This window comes from Phoca vitulina, unplaced genomic scaffold (assembly GCF_004348235.1).
Source record: "Phoca vitulina isolate PV1807 unplaced genomic scaffold, GSC_HSeal_1.0 scaffold22, whole genome shotgun sequence".
Lineage (NCBI taxonomy): Eukaryota > Metazoa > Chordata > Mammalia > Carnivora > Phocidae > Phoca > Phoca vitulina.
This window is the reverse complement of record NW_022589725.1, coordinates 5,234,865-5,262,321: the sequence shown is the minus strand read 5'-3', so window position 1 is coordinate 5,262,321 and position 27,457 is coordinate 5,234,865. Positions and strand designations below refer to the sequence as shown.

The 27,457-nt window shown below is 43.1% G+C and overlaps 1 protein-coding gene across 2 annotated transcripts in view; it reads right to left on the bottom strand.

Moving 5' to 3' along the window:
- CHD6 (chromodomain helicase DNA binding protein 6) overlaps positions 1-24,452 on the bottom strand; it is a 191,225-nt gene extending 166,773 nt beyond the window's left edge. For both annotated transcript variants that reach the window (XM_032419783.1, XM_032419784.1), the window contains exon 1: positions 24,242-24,452. The gene's annotated coding sequence lies outside the window, so the exon portion shown is untranslated. The remainder of the gene's footprint in view (positions 1-24,241) is intronic.
- Between the last annotated feature and the right edge of the window lie 3,005 nt (positions 24,453-27,457).

Below are 27,457 nucleotides of genomic sequence, written 5' to 3'. Positions count from 1 at the left end.
CCCTGGAGGAGCCAGAGGGACCTTGGTCATGGAAAAATTAAGAGAGAACATAACATATATGTAAACAGAAACTATAAAGTAAAGAAGAGCAGTAAGGTAGAATGAGGAAGCCAGTGGGTGGGAAGAGAAGAGTGGGGCAGATTCACTGGGAGTCCTGTAAATGGTAAAGTACTAGGAGAGACCACCCAAGAGAGACGGTCACTAAAGACCCTGGAGCTGTTCTGGATCCAGCAGGATGACTGTATTAGTCATCTATTGCCAAAATAATGCTGCACAACAACAGACCATAAAATCTTGGTAGCATACAACAATAAGCATTTAACTTTACCTCAGGCATGTGAGTTGGGTTGACTCCGCTTTAAACTATGGGTCTACTGGGGTGGCCCTGTTCTACTGTCTCACTCTGAGGTCTACACTGAAGAGGCTATAGCTACTCAGGGTTCTTTTCTTGGTGATGGCAAAGGCATGAGAGGACAAGCCTGCTGCAAACCTGGTGCTTTCATGTCTAACATGCCACTGGGCAAAAGCAAGTCATACAGCCAACCCTAAAATCAAGGGATAGGGATATAATTCCATCCATGAATTATGGCAAGGGTATGAATGTAAAATACTACTACAGAAGAGTGAATAAATGGGGCCAATGACTCAATCTGCTACACCATTTCACACCACTTTTCTAACTTGGCCTAAATCTCTGTTCCTTGCAATTAAAAGGATCTAACTAAAACACAAGGATTAAGAAAATTCTCTAGGAGCACTGACAGGCTACACTGGGAGCTCCTAATTCCCAGTGCAATGTAACCTATGGATTCCATCTCTCCCTTCTCCCCTTTAAGACGTCAGAAAACATCTGAATTGTTTTGTTGAAATATTTCTAATTAAAGGGGGGTTAAAAAAAAAACCTCTTAAGAAAGTTGAGGCATGGCTAGAAAATATGGCAGCAAATGCTCAAGGATTTCCACAGATGGAAGATGCCAACAGAACATGCACACCACTCTACCAAGGTACACAGAATTTCAAATCAGTCTGCTGTCCATCCAGCAGCCCCAGATTTTCTATAACCTGAGCTTTTGAGTACCATCAGCACTTTTATGGTTAAAAAACACTTTTCTAGAATAGTTTTATGGACCTAATTTGTAAAAAAGAAAAATGTCACAAACCACAAAAGGAAAAAAGAGTGGACAGAGTCAAATCTAAGATTAGAGTAGAATGAAATGGTAGAAGAGAGAAAGAAAACAAAATATAAAAATTTGGAAAGTTAAAACATTTAATTTGCTGGGGGTATAAAAAATACTGTTTACTGGCTTAAAGAGAGAAAGTTTTAAGAAGAACAGTCTTGTTTCTTCAAAAGTAACTAAAATGCTAGGTACACTTTTGAACTATGACCCATTTCAAACAATGAACTTACTCCTTGTTAAATGAATCAATGACTCCATAATATCTGTTAAAAGAACCTCGGGGTGCCTGGGTGGCTCAGTCGTTGAGCGTCTGCCTTCGGCTCAGGTCATGATCCCAGAGTCCTGGGATGGAGCCCCACATCGGGCTCCCTGCTCCGCGGGAAGCCTGCTTCTCCCTCTCCCACTCCCCCTGCTTGTGTTCCCTCTCTGGCTGTCTTTCTCTCTGTCAAATAAATAAAAAACCTTAAAAAAAAAAAAAAAAGAACCTCGTTCCTCAGTAAACAGCTAAGTAAGTCAAAGACAACACAAATATTCTATTAATATAAACAAATTCGAGCCACAACGCACACTACCTTTGACTGTTGTTCAAAGATTTTTAAATGCTTACTTCTGACCCAGACCATCCTGGCAAAATGGAATTCATGGTCAAGCAGCCCACCACTAAAGGATGGAACAAAAAGGCAATGGAACTGCACTGGCATTAACAGGGATGCAGGATGAAAACATCTGGGGTATGCCAGGACTTCCCAAGATCCCTGCCTCACATCAGACTAGGTCTAATATGAGTGGGTGTGATCAAACACATCTCATTCAACTCCGCATGAGTTTTAAAGATCTAATTCTGGAGAAGGGTCTTCAAACAGCGACTCTAGGACATAGACCATTATAATACCATTATAATAAACACCATTACCTTGAAAACCAAAAACTTCCAGTTATCAGGTACGTATAACAAGCCTCATCTGCTACCACAGAATTCCAATGCAGATTACAACAAAAGCAGTCCTAGTAAGAGTTCTGTCTCCAAATTGACAAATTTAAGGCGTGACTCTCTAAAAGCACTTTCTTTCTTTTCTTTTTTTTAAAAAGATTTTATTTATTTATTTGTCAGAGAGAGAGGGAGAGAAAGACAAAGTAAGCACAAGCACAGGGAGCAGCAGGCAGAGGGAGAAGCAGGCTCCCCGCAGAGCAAGAACAAGAGTGGGACTCGGTCCCAGGACCCTGGGATCATGACCTGAGCGGAAGGCAGCCGCTTAACCAAATGAGCCACCCAGGTGTCCCTCTAAAAGCACTTTCAAGAGACTTCATCAACAGAAAGAAAAATCGCCACCCACCACCCTCTCAGTGGCCACCACAAGAGAAAATTCAAAATAAAATCCTTCTACAGATAATTTCCTGCCCCCAGGAGGAGGAAGATTGAGGTGATCTGATTTAGAAACAACTCTTTGGTATTCAAACGTTTTGATAAGGAGAATGCCAAGGCTGTTTAATGCCAGCCTAATCAAAGAAAATGGTTAGGTGGCAGATCAGAAGGATATGATTTGTTCAGCACAGCAATAGGTTATTACGAGTTATGAAAGTAATTGGGTGCCTGGGTGGCTGAGTCAGTTAAGCGTCTGCCTTTGGCTCAGGTCATGGCTGCAGGGTCCTGGGATGGAGTCCCAGGACAGGCTCCGTGCTCAGTGGGGAGTCTGCTTCTCCCTCTCCCTTTGCCACTCCCCGCTGCTCATGCTCACATGCATGCTATCTCTCTCAAATAAATACATAAAATCTTTTTTTTTTTTTAAAGATTTTATTTATTTATTTGACAGAGAAAGCAAGAGAGCACAAGCAGGGGGAGCAGCAGAAGGAGACGGAGAAGCAGGCTACCTGTCGAGCAAGGAGCCCAATGTGGGGCTCGATCCCACGACCTGAGCCAAAGGCAGACGCTTAACCATCTGAGCCACCCAGGCACCCCAAATACATAAAATCTTAAAAAACAAAAACAAAAAAGAGTTATGAAAGCTATGAAACTATCTTCTTTGTGATGTCCACCTGGTCTTCACAGTTTAGGTTCTTTTCTTCCTCGTCCTCATTTTCACCCTTTATTAATTGATAAAATACTACAGTCTTAATGGTGCTAGACATAACAGCCAAGGCTCACAGGTCTGTGTGTGCAGATGAGCCCCTATGAACTCGAGAGATGGCCACTGAAGAGCAAGCCCAGCCCTCAGAGGGGTTACACCAGGCTGGTCTACAACCTGCCCACCTCCCACCCCACTCTTCTCAGGTGACAACCCTTGCACAGCCCAACATTATGGCAACTTCTGAAACATCGGTGTTATGAAATGAATTGTGTAACCCCCTCCACTGAAGCCCTAACTCCCAGTACATCAGAATGTGACTATATTTGAAGACAGGGCCATTAAATAAGTAATTAAGTTAAAATGGGGTCACTGGAGTGGGCCCTAAACCAATATGGCTGGTCTCCTTTTTAAGAAGAGATTAGGACATAGCACAGAGAAAAGCCCATGTGGGGTCATGGTGAGAAGGAGGACTGCAAGCCAAGGAGGGCCTTCAGAAGAAACGAAACCTGCCACCTTGATCTTGGACTTCTAGCCTCCAGAATCGTGAGAAAATTAATTTCTGTGAAAGCCACCCAGTCAGGGTATTTTGTTATGGTAGCCCCAGCAAACCGATACAACAGGGAACACATCTGGAACACATTTTGCTGCAAAATCCCATGACAGAGGACAGATGCTGCATCTAAATCCACCCTCAGGGAATTTTTTTAAAAGATTTATTTATTTATTGGAGCAGGCGCAAGTAGGGGGAGGTGTAGAGGGAGAGAATCTTCAAGCAGACTCCACTGAGCACAGGGCTCAATTAGGCTGTGTGCGATCCCTGGCCTCGTTTTCATGACACATGAGATCATGACCTGAGCCAAAACCGAGAGTCAGATGCTTAACTGACTAAGCCACCCAGCCATCCACCTCAGGAAATTTTTGATGGCTTTATGGGACATCTCAAGTCATCTCAATTATTGAAAAGATACCACATTCATTATAAGCATCTCTGTAGTTTCAGCTAACCTTATTAAAGTCTTCCTCAACATCAACAGTAAAGCACTGCTGGAAGTTTCTCCTTAGTTATAGCAATCACCAAATTTCACTTCCACTCCCTGCCTTCTCCACAATGACACATTTACAACCATTCCCTAGAGTGGTCATCTCCCATGGCCCCAGCCTAAGATGGAGGTCAAACTTATACACCAATGATTTCCTCAAAATGTCTTCCCAAAGTGATATTTTTGGCATTCTTACACCTCTGGATCAATCTAAAATCAAAAGACTCTGAAGACACCATGCTGCTTCATACATCTACACCTGTGCTATCACCTTTTGACCACCTGGAAAACTTTTAGTAATCCTTTGACTACCAGAAATTTCACCTCCTCTATAAAGTCTTTCAAAAACCACTTTCACCCCTAAAAGGCGACCAATTCTTCATTTTCATAATTACGTAAGCACCCATCCCGTTCACTAGACTGAAAGCGCCTGATGGCAAGCACTTCCTTATCTTTGGTTGCCAGGCCCTTGCAAAGCACTGGCTATGTGGCACTTGGAAATGTCCACTAAATGAATGAATGCCAGCACTCAATGGCATCAATCACATGTGATTATTCTAGGCCTCTTCCTGGCAGGGTGACTGGTAAATAATCAATGCTCCCCAACAGGGTGGGTGAATTTCACAATCATAAGGTTGAGTGAAAGAAGCCAGATACAAAACAGTACATCCTCTATGATACCACTTAAAGTTCAAGAAGAGGCAAAAGTAATTTTTGGCAAAAGACATCAGAATAATGCTGGGGAGGGTTGGGGGGGGGGGCATAAGTATTATCAGAAAAGGGCCATGAGAAAAACTTCTGGGGTGCTAGAAATGTTCTCTATCTTGACCTGAATGTTGTAGTTACACAGATATGTTCACATGTAAAAATCCACCAAGCAGTACACTTGAGATCTGTATACTTTACTGAATAATGTTATAGTTCAAAGACCCAAATTCTACATATGGTCTTCATCTACCCTCCATCCCCAAAAACTCAGCGCTCAGAAAAAAACATTTGTGGCTGAATGACTAAATTCCTTCTGAGTAACAACAATTAATCAACTATTTTCACATAAAAAAAGAAAAATCTCGGGGCGCCTGGGTGGCGCAGCTGGTTAAGCATCCAACTCTTGGTTTTGGCTCAGGTTGTGATCTCTTGGTTGTGGAATCAAGCCCCACATCGGGCTCCACACTCAGCAAGGAGTCTGCTTGAGTCTCTCCCTCTCCCTCTCCTCACCATGCTCTCGCATTCTCTCACACACACTCTCACTCTCTCTCTAAAATAAATAAATCTTTTAAAAAAGAGAGAGAAGAAAAGGTTCACCAAGCAACTGCCATCAAAGCCTTGGTTAGAGCTAGGGTACAGGGAACACCATCACCCCCTCAAACAAGGACACTTGCTTCTGCCCAAAGTTGCAGCATGCCTGCATGTGCTACTTGGGTCACATCCTTCCTCCTTACAAGGGGCCCAAAGCATAATCCCCAGACGTACAGCACTACTGCTGAAGGCTGGGATCCCAGTGGCATTTCAAGACACTAGGGGAAAAAAGGGAATTTTACAATTGGAAGTTCTTTCTACTGCATTAAAAATCTAGAACATTGGCAATAATATCAGAAGGGAGCTTCTATCCATCTCTCCAGCAATTTTCACTTAATTATTCTGCAATTGTCTACCTACCTGACAAACTCCTATTTATCCTTCAAAACCCAACTCGCATGTTAACTCCTCTGGGAAGTTCTTCCTAATCTCCTTACCCTCCTCTATGTTCCTCTCTCTGTTCTACTTACTTAGTTTCACTGCAATTCAAATATTGGCCTTGTCTATTTCCCCTACTACACTGTGACCACATTTATTACCCCCAGCACCAAGTGTATGGCAGGGCACTTAGGAAGCATGTAAATGCCTGCTGAACTGACTTGAAATATGACGACCAAATTGGACAAGCCTTACCATTTAAATGTCCAACTCTAAAGTCCTAAAATAAGTGGTATTTCCCAGATAAGGCACAGTCTGTACCCAAGAGGGAGTGAAAAAACTATAAATATTGTCTAGGACAATGTTATTTTTAGTATTGTGGTCACCAGCCTCTAAGAATGAACTTCAGGGTGGCAACCTGGAGATTAAATGACTTAAATGAAGATCATGGGATCCGCCATGCTCCTGAAAAGAGGTATGACACAGCAGACATGGCCCGAGAAGCAGCAGGGTCACTCACTTCAAGGCAGGGTCTCCAGTGCCCTGCGTTATTTCTATTACATGTAAGAACAAGTAACCATGTGACCCTGAACTAGTTTCTTTACCTCCCTGTGCCTCAGTTTCCTCATTAGTAAAATGAGGGAGTAACAGGTTATCTATAACCTCATACTGTTTTAAAGGATTAAATGAGAGAATAAATATAAAAATCGTTAGTATCTTAGCATATAGTAAGCACTCAATAAAAGTTTGCTCTAATTATTCTGCTCTCTGGGATGGGATGCCTCAGCTTTATTTGGTCCTATCATATTCCTGCCTTGCCTGGCACTGGGGCCAAAATTAGACGGGCAAAATCTACTTTCTTGGCCTTTCTAGCACTGGCTTCCATGTTTGCACAGCTGATACCCTGTAGCTATATGCAGGGCTTCCCTCTGACCATGAATACACCCCAACAGAGCAAAGCTGCACCTCATTCTTTATACCCTCTCCTCTTCCGTTCTCCTAATAAAAGCAGAGAAAGTCAATTATCATATGGTTTCACTTATTTGTGGAACATACGGAATAGCATGGAGGTCGTTAGGAGAAGGAAGGGAAAAATGAAGGGGGGAAAATTGGAGGGGGAGATGAACCATGAGAGACTATGGACTCCAAGAAAAAAACTGAGGGTTTTAGAGGGGAGGAGGGTGGAGGGATGGGTTAGCCCGGTGATGGGTATTAAGGAGGGCACGTACTGCATGGAGCACTGGGTGTTATACACAAACAATGAATCATGGAACACTACATCAAAAACTAATGATGTATTGTATGGTGACTAACATAATAAAATTAAATTAAATTAAAAAAAAAAAAAACCTGATAGTTTCCTATTTCATTTCCTCAGTGCTCTATACTCTTTTAGCATATTAATGACAGCAAATTAATCAAATACACAGATCCTTACAGTCACTCTCTCATATATTCTTATGCATAAACCCACTAAATAATGAGGATTACAAGAATTTCAGGCTCTACTATCTAATGTTAAATCAACCTTCCCCCTTACCATCCCAACCTTTCTTCCTTCCTTTCTTTCTTTTAAGCGGGGCAAGGGGTGCTGGCACCACAAATCAAAGAATGAAGTTGCCCATCTCACCTTCCTGAGAAGCAAGCCATGGTTGCCACCAGAGCAGTTTTACCTGTGGGCTTAAAAAACTCACTGCAGCCCTTCCCTGCCATGAGCTCCCCAGCCTTCATCCCATACCAAGGAGTAAAAGTGCCAGCCTGGTCAAGTTCAAGGGCATTTACTGAAACAAAGTCCAACGACTACAGTGAGCACAGTGTTTCAGGACTCTGACCACCCCTTTCTTCTTGCCTGTTTGGTAGATATACATGGTCTCTAGACCAGCTACACCTTGGCATTGCTCTTCCTGCTGGCTGTCAGGCTTTTGCGAGTCAGTGGATCACAACCAGCATTTCTTTTTAAATTAAAAAATTTTACAGAATAGGCACGCCTGGGTGGCTTAGTTGGTGAAGCACCTGACTCTTGATTTCAGCTCAGGTCGTGATCTCAGGGTCGTATTATCAAGCCCTGCACTCAACGCGAATCTGCTTGTCCCTCTCCCTCTGTTCCTCCCCCCGCCCCTTGCTTGCTCTCTCTCTAAAATAAATAAGTAAATAAAATCTTTTAAAAAACTTTACAGAATAAAAACAGGTGACTTTATGGTATGTAAATTATCTTAATAAAACTATCTTTAAAAGAATACAGTGGATACAGTGCATCACAAGTAGTAAGAATAAATACTGAGTATTAAAACCTTTGAATTACATATATGTATACATTGGGCACAATATATTGTGTTGTTATTACTGTGAGTCGTGGTCACAACAGGATTACAAAACTCTAATTTCAGCAGCCAGATGCGAGCCTAAGGTAAATTCTTTGTGGACAGTAAAGTTGGCAAGCAGACTCTTTGGGCTGCTTTGTTTCTAGGCATTAGATTGCCTCTAGTCTAGGTTAAAACATGCATTTTCAGTGGGGCATTATCACTCCAAGTGGACGAAAAGTGGTTCTTGAGGGTTAAAATATCTTACTTGTTCATGTGTGATACAGACATACACAGATACACTATATATTCGTGGTATTAAAATTTCATCGGTAGGAGGGCTAGGTGAAAGGGAGATGGGTGTTAATGGTACCACTGCCATAACTTTCTGTAGGTTTGATGTCTTCCAAGATACCAAATGCCAGAGGGGAGGTATAAATGGCGTCAAGTATAAAAAAAAGTGTTTAATTTCTGTATGTTCCAACTACCCTGTCTTAGAACAGAGAATGAAGAGTTGACATAAAAATGATTCACAGCATTTTTTAAATACTATCCCTATTCAGAAACAAATATATGTGGCAAAGAAAAATTATTTCAAGTGCACAAGGCAAGTCAGATTCTATACCACATGGATAAATTCCTGAGTTACACACATTAACAGAATCTAGTGTTAAGGCTCACTTTCCACATGTTGTTGTGGGAGATAAACCTTAACAATAGTTTAAGAATTTTGGGGTGCCTGGCTGGCTCAATCAGTGGAGCATGCAACTCTTGATCTCAGGGTCATGAGTTCAAGCCCCACGCTGGGTGTAGAGAATACTTAAATAAAGAAAACTCTACAAAAAAATACTTTAAGAATCTAGATACTTTCTGGGGATTCTTTAAGTAAATGGTGTATCACCACTGATGGGTTTTACACAAATGACAAGAGTTAAAGGCAAACTTACTTATTTGCACTACTAAGGAAAGATCGCATGGATAAACCAAATCCACATGCAGACTTATTGTTGAATTATTGAATTTTAACTTCCTAAGTCTTTAATTGGAATTATGAGGAAGTAAAACTGACCAAAAAGTTTCATTTCCATCCACTTGCATCCCTAAAGGAATTTCTATTTAATAACAAAAAGGAAAGAAGCAAATGAAATAAAAATGCCCTAAGTACTCAACTCTGAGTACCTGAACAAAAGAAAATGAACTTTAATCAAGGCAAATATTTATTGAGAACCTACTATATACAAATCTCTGAGGAATTCAAAGCACAAAGACTGGACTCTGCACCCCTGGGGGCCTTAATTTTGTTGAAAACAAACACAGAGAAAATTGAAGAAAAATAACATGGTTGGCTCAGTCTTCCCTTGTCCCCATTCCCTCAATTCAAAGACTTCTTTCCTAGGCAGGCCACTGCAACAGCCTCCTCATTTACTGACCTGTCATCAGGCCTCTCAAACCACAGGTTCTCAAACTTGGGTGGCACATTGGAATCACCTGGGAAGTTATCAAAAACCCGGTAACTGGGTCCCTCCTCCAGACAAGGATTTTACTGTGTGTGGCCTAGGCACTGGTCTTTTCTAAAGCTCTCCAGTAATTCTCACGTGCAGGAAAATTTGAGTACCACTGATCGAAACCAACCTCTGCTGCCCAAGTACAGAATACAAACTACTCTCTGGCCATAAAACCTCTGATGATTCTTCACTGCCCACACAAATCTCAACTCCTTACATCATTTTCAAAGCCTTTCAACGTCTCCAATCTACTCCTCCAGGCTTATCACCCACCACAAATCCACAACCCTGCGCTACACTCCAGCTACAGTGAACTCATCATTCCCTTCCATCCCCTCGCAGGATACGTCCCATGCATAAAAGGCTCTCCAAACTCACAGACACCAATCCCAGTCTCTGACTATTAAATTCCAAATCAACTTCCAAGAACCAATTTAAAAGTTTCTTCCTTTTAAAATTCTTAAACAACTCCCCTGGGTAGATGGTTGCTCCCTCTTCTTGCATTCCAACAAAACTCTGGACACAGCTCTAATTTGACATTTATCATGATGTTTGTAGTAGCAGTTTACATTTCTCTCCTTCTAACAGACTGTACATTCCTCAAGGGCACAGACCATGTGCATTTATCTTCAAGTTCCCAGTGCCCAGTCATGGCTGAAACAAAATGAAAGTCCAATAAATTGTTTACTAAATAAATGGGCATCACATACTTGTGGAATAAACGACGAACAACATGAGAAAAGACAAAGGCAGTTCGATAGGAAATGCCAGGGGTGCCTGGGTGGCTCAGTCGGTTAAGTATCTGCCTTCGGCTCAGGTCGTGATCCCAGGATCCTGGGATTGAGCAACGCATCAGGCTCCCTGCTCAGCAGGAAGCCTGCTTCTCCTTCTCCCGCTCCCCCTGCTCGTGCTCTCTCTCTGTCAAATAAATAAATAAAATCTTTAAAAAAAAATAGGAAATGCCAAGTTAGTTATCTAGACCAAAACTGACACCAGAAGTACAGAAAGGAAAGAGGGTGCTTCTGGCAGATACAGAGGGGGAGAGCCCCATGAAGACACTGGGACTTGAACTAAGTCTCAAAGGAAGGTAAATACCTAGATAGGCCAAGAACAAAGAACAGAACGAAAAAGCCATTTAGCTCGGCTTTGGGTTTCCTCAAAAGATACCCTAAGGAAAAGGTCAGAAATGAATCGTACTGTTCTTAGTTATAGAAATCTATTCTGTCCTTACACTCTTCTTAGTCCCTCCCACCGCTTGATACATTATGGCTCTGTATATTCAAATACTGTAACACAGCTCCATAAGAGCAGGAACTTTGCTTTGTTTACTGCGGCATCCCCAGGGCTTACATCAATACCTAGCACACAGTAAATGTTCACTACATATTTGCTGAATGGATGAACGAACATGTTTATTATAGGCCTCTGATCTAATGCTTCCTTTCACCTGGCGATTTCCTCCCTACCACACCCAGTCTCCACATCCAAATCCTGCCTACCCTTCCAAACCGGATAAAAGCCCCAACTCAAAGCCTTCTCTGATGTCCTACCTCCCCCTTTTCTGAACTCCCCAAGAACTCTTTTTATAGATTTATAGACTACCTGGCAATAGCACAATTATCTGTATACAGGTATTTATGTATATCTTATCTCCCCTTTACTATAAATTCTTTGAGGGCAAGCTCTAGGTCATTTCCCCCCCAGAGCAGAGTGCCCTGTAGAGTTGCTCAGCAATCCCTGTTAAATAAAAGGAAAAATTAAATTAAGTGTGGTATTAAACCTTTAATATCTTAACATCAGAAAGAGTAAGATCAGTAATGACTTATCTCCACTCATCTTGGCCCTATGATGCCTGATTCTTTAAAATCGTAATATCCAACACATATCATGCTTACAATGTGCCAGGCATTATTCCAAGGCTTTACATAAATTAACTCACTTAATCCTCAAAAGGACTATATGAGATAGGTGTTATTATACACATGAGGAAACTGAGGAATAGGGAGGGTCACACAGCCGGTAAGTGGCAGAGCTAGGATTCAAACAGGTGGTCTGCTGCAAAGCCATGCCCTTAACCACTACACTGCAAAGCCCTTCTGACTGCTGGGCAGCCTCCTACTCATACAGCCAAATGTGGCCTTCTGGGAAATTTACTCTGAAAACTTTAGAGATGCAAGAATATCTAAGGCAAGGAATTAACCCCGTCACAGGAAAGATGGAATTCCAGAAGGCAGTGAAAGCAGGTAACAGACGACAGAAAAGGGATGGAGGCTTCTGCAGTACAACACTGGGAAAGGTAAATGCTGGTGAGAGACCCTTGGACCTGGAACTTCAGGAGCATCGGTAAGAAGGGATGGAACAGAGAAGTAAACATAAGCTCTGGTATGAAGTTATGGGCACTGAGTTGGTACAGCATACAGAATGGCAGCAAACTTAAGTAGTGCTTAAGAATGTAGAGCTCGGGGTGCTTGGGTGGCTCAGGCGGTTAAGCATCTGACTCTTGATTTCAGCTCAGGTTATGATCTCAGTCAGGGTCCTGGGATAGAGCCCCACATTGGGCTCCATGCTTAGAGGGGAGTCTGCTTGAGGATTCTCTCCCTCTCCCTCTGACTCCCGCCCCGCTCACATGCTCTCCCTCCCTCTCTCAAATAATAAGTAAATCTTTGGGGAAAAAAAAGAAGAAAAGGAAAGAAAAAAAGAATGTAGGGCTCAAAGTGCCTGGGCTACCATTCTGCTAGAGAAGTAAATATAATTTACTTTGTCTCCATTTCCTCAACTGTAAAATGGTCTAATATTAGCACTTAGCCATGAGGATCAATGATGCGAATCCACGTATATTTATATTCATCAGGATGGGTTGGTTTATGTTACAGTTAAAACTCCATTTAAAAAACTCACGGGTTTAAAGCATAGGCTTACTGCTTACATTATGTAACCACTTCAGATTCCTTTCAGAAAAAAAGGGATATTTGCCTAGCAGTGTCTCACATCACTTGCACTCAAATTTCAATATCCAAAGCGAGTCACACAGCCATGCTCAACTTCAAGGTGACGGAGAAGTGCTATCCTACCATGCACCCAGAAGAAAAGGAAAAAAAAAAAAAAAAAGAGTATCAGTGAGCAGCTCTAACAACCAGCACACTATGAAAGAGCCTAGCACCACACCTGGCACCCAGTAAGCGCTCAATGATTGGCAGCTGCCAAATGATCACAATAATTGAGGGGTCTGGGAAAAACCTATTCTAATAACCCTAAGTTATTGAAAAGCGGAATGAGTATGCAGATGTGGAAAAAAAAACCCATCATCCACGTTATTTGCAATAACCCAAAGGTAAATTTACAAAGGATTTCACAATGATATAATGGAGAGATATACCAAAAAGTCTCTAGTAAGCAAAAAATAGTAAGCAAGAGTTACCAAAATAGTACCACAAGCCTTTTACCACGATATAAAAGGGAGGGACATGCCAAAATGTTTCCAGTAAATAAGACATAGTAAATAAGAGTTACCCAAATAGTACCACTCATCCTTATTCATTTAAGACATGTGAAATTTCATTGATATCTTTATTTTGAGAACATTAAAAAAATTATTCAGCCTTTCACAAATTCACTTCTAATCTCAGAACACAATTCCCCATATTATTCCTGTAAGTTCTTTTTTTTTTTTTAAAGATTTTATTTATTTATTTGACAGAGAGAGACACAGCGAGAGGGAACACAAGCAAGGGGAGTGGGAGAGGGAGAAGCAGGCTTCCCGCGGAGCAGGGAGCCTGATGCAGGGCTCGATCCCAGGATCCTGAGATCATGACCTGAGACGAAGGCAGACGCTTAACCACTGAGCCACCCAGGCGCCCCATCCCTGTAAGTTCTTAAGGGAATTCTCCCACGAGGGTTTTTAGGACCTTAACCATCAGTCAGGGAAAGAGACCTATTTAGTAAAATGACAACTGAATTCTAAGCCTAACTTGGCCATAGGCCAGCTCTATGGTCTCACAAAATATTTAAATGACTAGATATCCTTTCTATCATCCATAAGACGATGAAATTGGACTAGAGGGCCTCCAAAGTCCCTTCCAACACTACTCTTCTTCAATCCCGAGAAGCCAGAAAGAGGCTTTGGTTTCGAAGAATCTAGCTGAGATGCTGAATTATGTAAGCCCTGATAACACTTAAAGCTTAAACTAGAAATAACCACAGCTCTAACGGTAGCAACAAAGCTCAGTTCAAGAGTGAACACAGGGAAAGTCAGTGCCCAGGGAGAGCCCTGCTAGCATGAAATGCTGCATTAGAGTGGATAAGGGTGGACAGAGGAGGACTATTATGTATAAATAAGGAGACTGGTATTTGGCCATGGCTTATGAAATCAGTCTTTTAGTAACATTTCATACAAAATTCCAGTCCCAGCTCTGGGAACTAGTGACAGTGATGGGAACAAATTTGAAGCAAGGAACTGACAAACATTTTAAACTTGGGATCTGTTAACTATCAGATCTCAGTACCAACAGACTAGGTTTTTCAATTCCTTAAGACTCCAAAGCAGGGGCGCCTGGGTGGCTCAGTCGGTTAAGTGTCCAACTCTTGATTTCGACTCAGGTCATGATCTCAGGGTTGTGAGATTGAGTCCCATGTCCGGCTTTGCACTGGGGTGGAGCCTGCTTGAGATCTTGAGATTCTCTCTCACCCCCTGCCTGGGCTCCTCTTCCCCACACTCTCCCCGCCCCCACTCATGTGCACTATCTCTCTAAAAAAATAAATAAAGAAGACTCCAAAGCAGTAATCCAAATGTATACCTAGAGATCAAGAACTTGAAATTCTTTGAACAAAGTCAAACAAAAGAGCCCAAAGCAGCATGTTGCAAAATGTTAGGCCCCCAGATCAGTGATACTTGTGTCATTTTCAGCTAAACAGAGGCCCCTGCCAGGACATCTTCACTCACTCTGAGAACATAAGACCGTCCCTACAGCAAAATGGGAAATGGTGCTGGTTTTTAATGAAAACCAGTGGAAGACAATACATTAATTCATGCCATAAACAAAGCCAACAGACACTGCTACATTAAAAATTGTGCTATTCCTGCAGCCCTATCCATGATCTTTAAGGAACCTACTATGAGTGTATAAACAACATGGGACACCCCTACTGTCTCTCATGCTTCAAGAGTCACTGCCTATATGACTAACAATCTCCTGCCTGAAAACCTAAAACCTGGCAAATATATTTAATAAAATTATGGTACAATTAGAAAAGACTCTGTGTCTGGACAGCACTTTAAAAAAGCTACGATTCTACATATGCATCTTTATTTACTTTTTTTTTCATTTTTTATTGTTATGTTAATCACCATACATTACATTATTAGTTTTTGATGTAGTGTTCCATGATTCATTGTTTGTGCATAACACCCAGTGCTCCATGCAGAACGTGCCCTCTTTAATACCCAGCACCAGGCTAACCCATCCTCCCACCCCCCTCCCGTCTAGAACCCTCAGTTTGTTTTTAGCTATGTTTCTTTCTACCTGTCAATCACAAAATAATCTCCAATCCTGTAGTGGATACTGATCAATATATTAGAGTCAATGCCACCCTTGATTTTTAGGGGTTTAAATATGAAGTACGAGTAGATGGGGATGGAGGCAGGGAAGCATATACAACCCTGAATGAATAAAAGAAATCCTTTTAACAAATCAATTTTTAAATATTGGAAGGGGACAGAAGACAAGGCTCAATTTTTCAAGGGAGCCTTGGTGAATATTATTGAAAACAAAGATTACCTTTATAGAATGAAAAACCATCCTCTAAGTAAGGTGATAAACCAACAATATGTTACCTAGGAAAAATCTCCACTAACCAGTCTAAAGTAATGAGAACTCCCAATGATCAGTGCTTTCTATTGAGAACTGGAAAACTGCAGTATTGCACTTAAAAGCTTAAATCTTTATAGGAAAAGACAAAAGCTTCAGAAGTCATACTGCAAGACATCATGCACGTTAGTCACAGCCACGAAGGGTCACAGGCCTCCCTAAAACAGCTACCTTGCTGCTTGCAAAACCTTTTGTGACACAGATCTAAATTTATTTTCTGACCCCACTATTTTCTTAACATCAAATCAACTTTTAGATAAAAAGAGGTAAATATAAATGGGCAAGTAAGTGCCAACTTTTATTCTATGATTTGCTCAGTCTCATTTAAAGCTATAGGATAGTCTTGTCCTATCCTGTATTTTCTAAATGAGGGGGGGAAAAAAAGCCACTTTTGTTGCCCCCATCCTAAAAGGGGGACCCTAAAGGATCTAGACTTGTGGTGTCAAATGCCAGTGCCATTATGTGACTAAATTTAAATTAACTAATATTAAATAAAATTTAAAATTCTGTTCCTCAGTCATACCAGCTACCTTTTAAGGGCTCAAAAGCCACATGTATGACTAGTAGGTCCTGCACATATATAAGATATTTTTCATCATAGCACAAACTTCTACTGGACAGTGCTGACAATGTTTCTTAAATTTAAATGTGCACAAAAATCATCATTATAGCTTGCTAAACAAAGATTACTGGGTCCCCACCCCAGGTCATTTATTTCAGTCGGTCTGGAATGGGGCCCCAAAACGTTCATTTCTAAACAAGCTGCAAGGTAATGGTGATGTTACCTATCACCTTAAGTAGTGCTGCCTACGGTTGAGAACTACTTTTTGGGGGTGCCTGGCTGGCTCAGTCAGCAAAGCATGCGACTCTTTTTTTTTTTTAGATTTTATTTATTTATTTATTTGAGAGAGAGAGTGTGTGAGTGAGCAAGAGAGAGAGCACAAATGGGGGCGGTGGGGGGAGGGAGAGGGAGAAGCAGACTCCCCGCTGAGCAGGGAGGCCGATGCGGGACTCGATCTTGGGACTCCAGGACCATGAAAAGAGCGGAAGGCAGAGGCTTAACCAACTGAGCCACCCAGGAGCCCCAAGTGTGCGACTCTTGATCTCGGGGTTGTAGGTTTGAGCCGCACATTGGGTGCAGAGATTACTTAAAAATAAAATCTTAAAAAAACAAAACAAAAACACTACTTTTTGTTATTTCTCAATCCGTCGTGGACTAATACTTTTATAAAATACCTGAAAAATGAATTACCAGGAAAAATGAATTACCAGAAAAAAAACAAACACTATACTATAAACTCACATTTTTTATTATTAGACTCAACAGGCAAATCAATTTTTAAAAAAATGCTGTAAAAACATCTACATATTTCAAGTTCTATACTTACCTCATCACAGACAGGTAACAAATAGTCCACAGACCTGCACAGATCTGGATACTGAGTAGCCTTGATCTAGGAGAGCTTATTTCACATTTTAACAATTATCTCTCACTCTGCCACATGGTCAACAAGGATGGTGCCTTGAATTCTTCAGGCTAACCTACAGTTGAATTTAGACCGCTAACTTCCTAAGAGTTGTCATGCCAGAATATACAAATGAACATGAATAACGTCTTTGTGTTAAATTATATAAAATTTCTTTCAGTAAATAAAATCTATGATTTGCGCTAGCTTACTGGACATAATCTTTCAAAGAATTTCTTAGAATACTGATGGCTTCCTTGAACCCAAAGTGAAGAGTCGAAGCACACTTCTTTGCTCACGTACACTTACGGGAAGGAACAACCAAACAGATCCCTTCATAGGAGTCAATGCCCTTCACCAAACTGCCTCAAGCTTAAGGTGTTTTCCTCCAGCTACATATCAAACCAAAGAAATGGATTTTTCTTCTATTCAACTTCTGGTCTGGCTCAACAAATGAACTTCTATGAGAAAATTTCCAGGATTTCTCAAGTTTGGCCACTTCCTAGAGACTACTTTTAGAATTTTCTTGTCACTCTAGAATTTTGTTTTACCAATTTCCTTGACTTTTACTTAAGCAAATTATAAAACAAGGCTCTGAGAATTTTAACATTTGATTCTCTTTTTCCTATGGTAACATCTGGTTTAACAGAACTTGACATATACGCATGTTATCTGTAAAATAAGCTCACATGCTCAACCAGACATTAAGAAAAATTCAACCTGAAATTAACATTAACAGAAAAGTTGCAAGGTATCACATACAAAGTCTGGGGAATATAAAAATGGAGGGATTTTTTAATTGTTCCTCTTACAATGTTAGGAAAAAAACCCTTTTCCTCCTAACATATTGAATGAAGCTGTAACAGAATGAGTAAGAAGTATTCAAAGCAAGAAAATGTCAGGAGCTTTTGCCATGGCCGCCCCTCCAGTCCCATCTGCAGAGGCAGATGGTTGAGGCAGAGAGGCCCAGGACCCTCTAAGACTGTTTTGCAATTGCCCTCATGGTTCCTGCTCCAACCCTTACTCTTTTATCAGTGCGCACGAGCAAGGGTATGGAACAGCTTCCCAAGTATAAACATAAGGCAGGGAAGAATTCTGGGGATAACCCTTTGCCTGGATGCTGCCCCGAGTGATGCAGAAGTACTTCACCATGCCCAGGCCAACTAACTGATCCAGACTGAGACCACAGTACCTCCCCTAAAGGGCAAAAAAGGCCCAACGAAGTCAGCCTCCAGGAAAAGATTTTGCTCATACAAAACAAATGTTTTTGAAATGACCTAAATCAATGATCTTTAATACTGTTTTTGCGTGTGGGTGGGAAGAGATGGTGGGGAGGAGAAGGGGGGATGGGAAGACATGGGGGGTAGAGGAAAGGAGGGTGGGAGTCACAGATCCCTTTGAGAATCATAAAAAGAATGGATTCACTTTCCATAAACGTGCACAAACAAAATTTTGTATACTATTTTGGGGAGTTCACAGACCAGAGCACACCTAGGGGTCCATGAATCCCAGGACAAAAAGCCTCAACCTAAACGGGTAGGAACTAAAGGCCAAGGTTACCACAGTAGTTAGACCTTCTTTTAACCTGAAGCCTGACCTTCTATATAAAGACAATCTTACAATTAAAAAGTATAGAGGGGCGCCTAGGTAGCTCAGTCGGTTAAGCGTCTCCCTTAGGCTCAGGTCATGATCCCGGGATCCCGGGATCCCGGGATCAAGCCCTTGTCGGGATCCCTGCTCAGCGGAAAGCCTGCGTCTCCCTCTCCCGCTCACCCAGCTTATGCATCAAATAAACAAATAAAATCTTTTTTAAACAAATAATTAAATTAAAAAAAATTAAAAGTATAGAGTTCCAGGGGTGCCTGGGTGGCTCAGCTGACTGAGCGACTGACTCTTGATTTTGGCTCAGGGTATGATTTCAGGGTTGTGAGATGGAGCTGCATTGGGCTCCCTGCTCAGCAGGGAGTCTGCTTGGGATTCTCTCCCTCTTGTGCCCAAACCCCTCACCCCACGTGCATGCGCGCTCTCTCTCTAATAAATCTTTTAAAAAAAAAAGTACAGAGATTCCAAAAATAAAATACTTTGGTCATATAATGTAGAAGAGATTTCAAAATATATTTAAAATTTACTGATAAAATATTTGATCCATAAAATTAGATCAGTGATAGTCCCTACAAGAATCTTTAATAAAGGAGTAGAAAAATAGAAATCTCCCTTTACTTTTTTAGAAAATTCAAACCCAACTTACATTTTGATTTGTGTCCCGAAGTCATCTTAAAATTCTACTTCCCAGTTTTCCCCAAATTTTCAAATACTGTCTTAGTAGGTTAAGTCTTCTGAAACAGCTAGTGGATAAAAGCACCACAGAATCTATTGAAATATCAGGTTTTCTCCCTTGCTAAAAATGTTAAGTCCTCCATTATGACTATAAAGAAAAAATGTTCATCAACTTGGGGCACCTGGGTGGCTCAGTCGTTAAGCGTCTGCCTTCGGCTCAGGTCATGATCCCAGGATCCTGGGATCGAGCCCTGCATCAGGCTCCCTGCTCAGCAGGAGGCCTGCTTCTCCCTCTCCCACTCCCCCTGCTTGTGTTCCCTCTCTCGCTGTGTCTCTCTCTGTCAAATAAATAAATAAAAATCTTTAAAAAAAAAAATCCTACTTCCCAGTTTTCCCAAAATTTTCAAATACTGTCTTAGTAGGTTAAGTCTTCTGAAACAGCTAGTGGATAAAAGCACCACAGAATCTATTGAAATATCAGGTCTTCTCCCTTGCTAAAAATTTTAAGTCCTCCATTATGACTATAAAGAAAAAAGGTTCATCAACTTAAAAAAATGATTTCTCAGAATAGGAACTATTAATGTCATATACATTATCAAAGATTCTAAAGGTCTCAATGATGGCAAACAACAAAAAGAGTAAGTATGGGAGGATGTAAAGAATCACTATTACACACTATAAAAACCAAAGAATACAGGTACTACAAGCAAAAAGAAAACATTTTTCTCTGGATTTTATGCAAATAATTTAGTTCAGAAATGGGAACAGGGATGGATATTTTAAAATAACTCCATTTTACTACCTTCAGGACTTTTATGGAAGTAACAGAATTTCTCAAGAGGGTATCAACGCCTCCACAAAATGAACTAAAGAAAAGAACATTTTGGCAAGGAAAAAGTGACTGCATTCTCCCGCTGCACTTCATGGCTGTTAGTACCAGGCTAGGCTGAACTCTTAAGTGCCCTACAAGGACCTCTCCTACACTGTGGAGACAAGGCGGGGGGAGGGGTTAAGGGTACCCTTACTGTATTCTAATTTGCCTCTTCAGTGACAAATTCTTGAAATGAAGAAGGAAAAACAGACGAGTGTGTAGAACAACTTAGGTCAGTTAACTTAGCCCCATACCACTAAAACATGACAGCACACTCCAGCTTTTAAAGAAATCTTTAGAGGGTAGTCGGTGAAAAGAATATGTGCTTTGAATCCAGATGATCTGGGTTCAAATTCTGACTCCAACATTTACTAGCTTTATGGACTTAAATAAGCTACCTCACCTCTCTCAGCTTCGGTCCAGCCTCATGGAGTGACCATGAAAATGGGAGACACTTTTTCATCTCTGCAGCCCCAATGCCTGGCTGAGTGCTGGACACACACCAGGTATTTCAATGCTAGTTCTTTTTGCTTGTCTCACAAGTATGTCACATTCTATTGGGGGGAAAAAAAAACCCAAACCTGTTCTCTAGGAAACAGATATCTAAGCCCGAGCTATTATTTTATGTATTTCAAAGAGTTTTCAATATAATAACCTGGTACAGGAGAATGCAGGCAGTCCCACGGAATTCACTGCAGCTTTTCACCTGAATTAAAGTAAAGCTTTGATTGAGGAATGGAAGTATAAAGTAAACCACCAAATATTTATTAAAAATAATACTATTTCAGGGCACCTGCATGGCTTAGTCAGTTAAGCGTCTGCCTTCGGCTCAGGTCATGATCTCAGGGTCCTGGGATGGAGCCCCGCATCGGGCTTCCTGATCAGTGGGGAGTCTGCTTCTTCCTCTCACTCTCCCTCTGTGCTCTCTCCCTCTCTCTCAAATAAATAAATAAAATCTTAAAAAAAAAAACAAAAAACTATTTCTAACCTTGCTATACTGGGGGGGCGGGAGACAAAGGGGATGGAAGGGAGTGAAAACATAGTCTCCTCAGTTGATTTACATGCAGTCATGGTCACATACCGAAAATATTTTTGCAGGCAGAATCCTTGAATCCTCTAACCTGTTCAGAAGGATTCAGAACAAGTTTGACTCCATTTGGCCATTACCAATACAAAGTCTTTCCATGAAAACTGAAAAACGTAGGCCCCTACAGTGAGAATCAAGCCCGAGAGTGTGGAACCCTTTTTCCTCATGGTTTAACACAGGAAGACATAACCACAATCTCTGCTTGGGGCAAAGCCATGCTTCCAAGAAAACCGAAAAACTTGTTTGAAACTTCTATAAATCAGAGAGATCTCTACGACACAGTGGCCCAAACGTCTGCTGTTTCTGGTTAAGTTTTCTGTAACATAATGGCAAAAATCACAAATGAGATTTGGTTCCTAAAGAGATATGATTCTGCCTGAGATCTTCTTCAGTATTTGAAATAGTTATAAGAAGAGTAAATCAGTAAATATAAAAACTAACTGCCACAGGGTCATCCAGAAATACAGCAGTGTAATTTGTGGCTCTCCCATTTCACTCCAAACTGGTCTTTCAACTTCTTGTGTGGTTGGCATGAATATACTGATTAGTTCAGAGAACTTCCAACTATATCAATAAATTATAAAAATAATTATAAGGATAGAGAATATTAAAAAGTTGTGGTAAAAGTGATCACATTGAACGACTGCATGCTGTAACAAGAGAAAAGCTAAATGTCAAAAAAAAAAAAAGCAAAGACGGGTGCCTGGGTGGCTCAGTAGTTAAGCGACTGCCTTCTGCTCAGGTCCTGCTCCCAGGGTCCTGGGATCGAGCCCCACATCAGGCTCCCTGCTCAGCGGGAAGCCTGCTTCTCCCTCTCCCACTCCTCCTGCTTGTGTTCCCTCTCTCGTTTTGTCTCTCTCTGCCAAATAAATAAATAAAATCTTAAATAAATAAATAGATAGATAGATAGCAAAGAAATAACCGCAGTATAAAAGATGTGACTCCAGGCCTACTGTAATAGCACTAGGAGACACAAATAATTTCACAACAGATCTAGATTTATTTTGCCCATGGCCAGACTACAGCAAAAACAGTATCATATTCTGGTTACTATAAAGGAAATTCCAAAGTTAGCAAAAAGGAAAAAAAAAAGTGGTAAAGGTTAGCTCTTAATAGTAGTCCATGAATGAAGAAAAAAGTTTAAATAATCCATCACAATTCATCTAAGAGATCTGCCCTGGGACAGAAAGAAGTCCAAAATTAATCATTTACCACTCCCCATTTTCCCAGGCCTGCCGTTACAGTCACGCATTGCTTATATGAAACCACCTGTTCTGACTGGCATAAAGCATGGTACTTGAAGATTCGTGCCTAATCAGTTTTTCATACACAGATCTCAAACCTTCTTTGTCCTGCCAGAGTGCCACGCAGTTCACAAAAACTCTCTCCCTGAGGTTGCCAACGTGATCTACCAATTTAGCTTATCAACAAACTACTGTATAGTGAGTGCACGGTCAGTGACGACGGATCTCCAGTAAGAAAGGCTGCTCACAATTAGCCTTGGGAGCACAGTACTGTGGTCTCTACCAGGACTTTTCTAAGTACCACAAGCATATCCCCATAAAGAATGTCAAAACGGAGGGCCTAACGGGATTGTATTCCAATATGCCATTTGAGAAACAATAATTGAATCTCAGGCAATACTGCAGACATTCTGAAAATTATAAAAAATTTTAAAATGTGTATCTTCTCTGTTCGTGGATCTGTTACACCAGAAATGAGCAGTTTCGAAGGGGTGGGGAGTAAGGCACATACAACAGTTCCAGAGATGCCTGGAGATGCCAAGGATTCACCAGAAACCTTGGCCAGATTACTAATGGTCCATAAACCCTAATTTGGAGAACACGGGCCTACAAGTTGAAAATTGAATTATATTGCCTTATTAGATCCCACACTACCGAAACCACAGTCACATCAGTCATAACTGGAACTAGGAATACTTTATGTACACAAATATAAGTGCCTGCTTATGTATTTTTAATTGGATCAAATAAAACTGAAGCTGCAAACTCAAATTTCAATTATCTCACTAGTGAGGGGATTTCCTAATAGCGTCTTTTTAAAAACCAAGTAGCTGCCAACCCTCTGCACATCTGACAAGCATGTCCCTGGAAATTTGGGAGCAAAAGACTCCCGTTACTACTCAACAGTGAAGAAAATAAATACCCTAAAGGGGACAGATTACTTTTTTTTTTTTTTAAGCTCAAGCATGCAATCTAATAATGCACAAAACTTGGCTGCGGGGCTGCTGGACACCTCCAGGGTTCCAATTTTCGGGGCGAGTGCGCGCTAGTGCGTAAGAAGGGGGCGGAGGGGGAGCGCGCTCCGAGGACGCGCCAGGGCCCCCGCCCCCTCCCGGAGCAGCAGCCTGGCACCAGCCCACCCTCCTCCACCCCTGCAAACAGACGCAGGACGCCAATAGAGCAACTTCTCTGCGGGGGCGGCGGCGGAATAGCGGTCACCCCCGCCGCGCGCGCGCTGCGCGGCCCGGCCCGCCCGGGGGTCCCTCTACGGCCCGCCCCGGGGGGGGGGCCTCCGCACGCCCCGCCCCTGCCCGCCAGGCCAGGGGCCGGGGGCTGCCCGGACCCCCGCCCCTCCGCGCGGCCCGCAGCGGCGCACTCCCAAGGACGGCCGCCCGGCCCGAGCGCGGCCTGAGCGCGAGCGGGAGCGGGGCGCGGCGGAGGCCGGCTCTTCTCCTCAGGCCTCAGGCCGCCGCCTGCCCTCCGCCAGGCCGCCCGCCGCCTGCCCCGCTCGGACCCCGGCCGGGCCTCGGCGCCGCCGCAGCCCCTCATCCCGGCTCCATTCATAGGGGCACCCCAGCCCGGCCGGCGGGGCGGGGCCAGGGACCCGCGGACAAGGCCGGCCAGCGGAGGCCGGGGAGGAAAATAAAAAGTTAAGAGAAGAACTTACCTAAAATGGCTCCTGCAGCAGCCAAAATACAAACAGCTATTATTTGGTGAAGTTTAGCTCAGACACCCTGCAAGGACACCCTAACCCAGCTCGGGCCCACCTTCCCTGCAACGCCATTGGGCTTCGCCAGCCCAAAACACAGAGTCATTGGTCATCCTGGCTGCCGCTCAGGCAGAAGCCCATTTCAAGCTTGCTTGCAGGGGCGAGTGATGGGCTCGCTCCATTGTGCTCGTATTTGCATGGATGTGATCGCGGCGCTGATTGGCCGGTGCCGGTGCCGCCCCGCCCCCTGCCTCGCGCCCCCCGCCTTGGAGACGCCGCTGCGCGCGGCCCCGCCCCCCGGCACAGAGCGGCGGGGCCAGGGGGGCGGGGCGGGGCCGGGGTCCTGCGGGCCGAGGGGGCGGGGCGGGGTCCTGCACGCCGCAGACCGCAGGCAGGGGGCGGGGACCTGGAGTGCGCGCGGGCGTGGAGGGGTTTCAGCCCGCAGGTGGAGGTCTCGCAGGTAGCAGGCTAGCGAGCTGGAAGACCCGGGGCTGGCGTCTCCCGGGGTGCGAGAGGATGTGGCTGGGGTCCCGCGACAGAGAGAGATGCTGCTTGGGCCAAGGTCCCGCAGACAGAAGCGAGGAGAGGCAAGGGTCCCGCAGGTCAGGAAAAGATGCCGAGAAGCCAAGCAAAGAGCCAAGGAGCTTCATTCTGTGTTTCCAGCCGCATCTCCTGCCGCTCCGCCGGGCTCCCTGGCACTCTTGACACACGACGGGCTTCTTCTCAATGCCCCCGTATTCCCCAGGAGTTTTCAGCCCCGGGGATCCTGCGGCGCCTTGATATACCTCGGAAAAATCAGGTGTCGAGCTATGGTGTATTTATGTTCAGGCCTATCTCCCCCACCATCCTTGTAGCATCCTCAAGGACAGGGCCCAGCATATGGTGAGATTCAACTAATTGTTTAATATTCTTTAATTCGTTCGTTAGCAGCTAATTTTTGAATATCCACTAAATGCCAGGCACTGATGTAAGAGAGGGGATACAGCAGTCAATAGGACAAAGGCCTGGCTCTCATGGAATAGGCATGCTAAGGGGAAAGAAAGACAATAAATAAATACAAGGGGCAGGTAGTGAAAAATGCTATAAAGAAAATATATGGAGCAAGAGAGGGAGAGTTATCCACCTGCCTGGCCCAGTAAGCTATGCCATCCCGTTACTGGCCTCCTCCCCAGGTGGTGATAGTCACCTGTCCCCCTCCCTCCCTGCTTGCTCCTATTGTGGTGGTTTCTTTAGCACCCACTAAAAAAAAATGGCAGATTCTGACTGTAGAAGCTCATTTTACCTCAAAGTAGGAATGATCTGAGTCCTGGTGATTCCAAGAGCAGTTTGTTGGATACATTTAAGATGAACATGGCTTGACTTTGTCAGGAATAGCTGTAATAATGTAGCCAAGCCTTACTGTACCCCCAGAGAGAGGATATTTTTAGTTTCTTTGAAGCCCCAGTGTTCCTGTGGTTTTCATCCTGCGACCCTATCTCCTTTCTGAGGACCACTTCTTGACTTCTTGGCAGACACCAGAGACACCAGAGATTTCTCCAGTTTGAAAATACAGAGAAAGCAGCCCTCTGCCTCGTCTACCTTACTTGTGTACACTTCTCTCATTTGCCTCAAGGCTGGCCAAGATGCCTCATGGTCAGAAGAGCTTCCTCTTCTTTCTTCCCTCCTTAAAAAGAAAATATATTTATTAAGCACCAACTGTGTTCCAGATATTGTTCTAGACAGAAAGGCAGACAATATCCCTGTCCTCAGGAAGCTCATAATCTAGTTGGGATCAAGATGGAAATTTACACGTTGGTCCTGAGGATCTGCAATCCTGCCAAGCTGTTGGTGCGTGAGTATGGAGAGAGATGCTTGTTCCCTTTGTCTCAAACGGACAGCATCCTTGCCCTCCTTAACCAGCTGCTGCAGAGGCTGAGGCAGGACCAGGCAATTGGTGGCCACAACCCCTTCAGTCCAACACAGGATCAAGGGTCTAAAACTCTCAAGAGGGCTGATGAGGCTCAGGTCTCTGCAGTTTAGTTTCTGAAAAGGGGCTGGGCACAGATCTATATCAGAGACGGACTTGGTGAGTCCTACATGGGAGTCAAGTGGCCCTCCCTTTACAAAATCATGTCCCTCACTCACAACATTTGAAAAACATAAATGAGGTGGGGAAGAATGGAGCTCCAGACAGAGGGAGCAACATACATATGCCAAGGCACAGAAGCAAAAGACAGCAATGAGAGGTGCGGGAGTGGGAAGCAGACAAACTCTTCAGACAGTAATTCCTGTTCTTAAACTTGAGAAAAGTCTGTAGCACATAAGAAGTCAAACAGAGGCACGTTCTGCATGGAGCACTGGGTGTTATGCACAAACAATGAATCATGGAACACTATATCTAAAACTAATGATGTAATGTATGGGGATTAACATAACAATAAAAAAAATTAATTAAGAAAAAAAAAAAAAGAAGTCAAACAGAGATACAGATGTTATGTTACCAAACAAGAAATCAGTAGGAGTACACAACTGATCCACAAATGAATGGTACAGGTACAAGCAAAGGAAAGGTCTGGAGGCTACACTCAGGAGAGGCAGTGGGCTTGACCTTCATAGAGTCAGGTCTGCAGAACTGAACAGGGTTAGTGGAATCTGACCCTTAGAACACTTGTGCAGTGGGGTACCTGGCTGGTTCAGTCAGTAGAGCATGCGACTTTTGATCTCAGGGGCATGAGTTTGAGCCTCATGTTGGGTGTAGAGATTACTTAAATAAATAAATAAATCTTTAGAAAGGGGAAGAAAACTACTTCTCCAGCATCCAGGGACCTGCAGATAGGCACTGGAGGGGAAACTGAGACCGCTAAGTGGCTTTTAGCTGTAATCATCCATGGGGATGTCTTAGCCTCTAGGATACAGAGCTTGACTTTATAGGGCAGAAGTGGGAGGCAAAAGGAGGAAGGTAGGAAAGTGAGAAGAACCGATACCAGGATGGTATCTGGCCTCTGCTTCTTCATCTGGCCTCTACTATGTGCTGATGGCTTCAGCTCAAGGGATTATCCTCTGAGAAGCCACATGACATGAGGCATAGCATAGCCTATGGGAGAGGAAAAGGAAGGAAATTTATCCACCAGCTTACCTCCCATTGGATAAAGATCCACTTCAGTTGTTCATGCACAGGTGCCAAGTGGGGCTTTG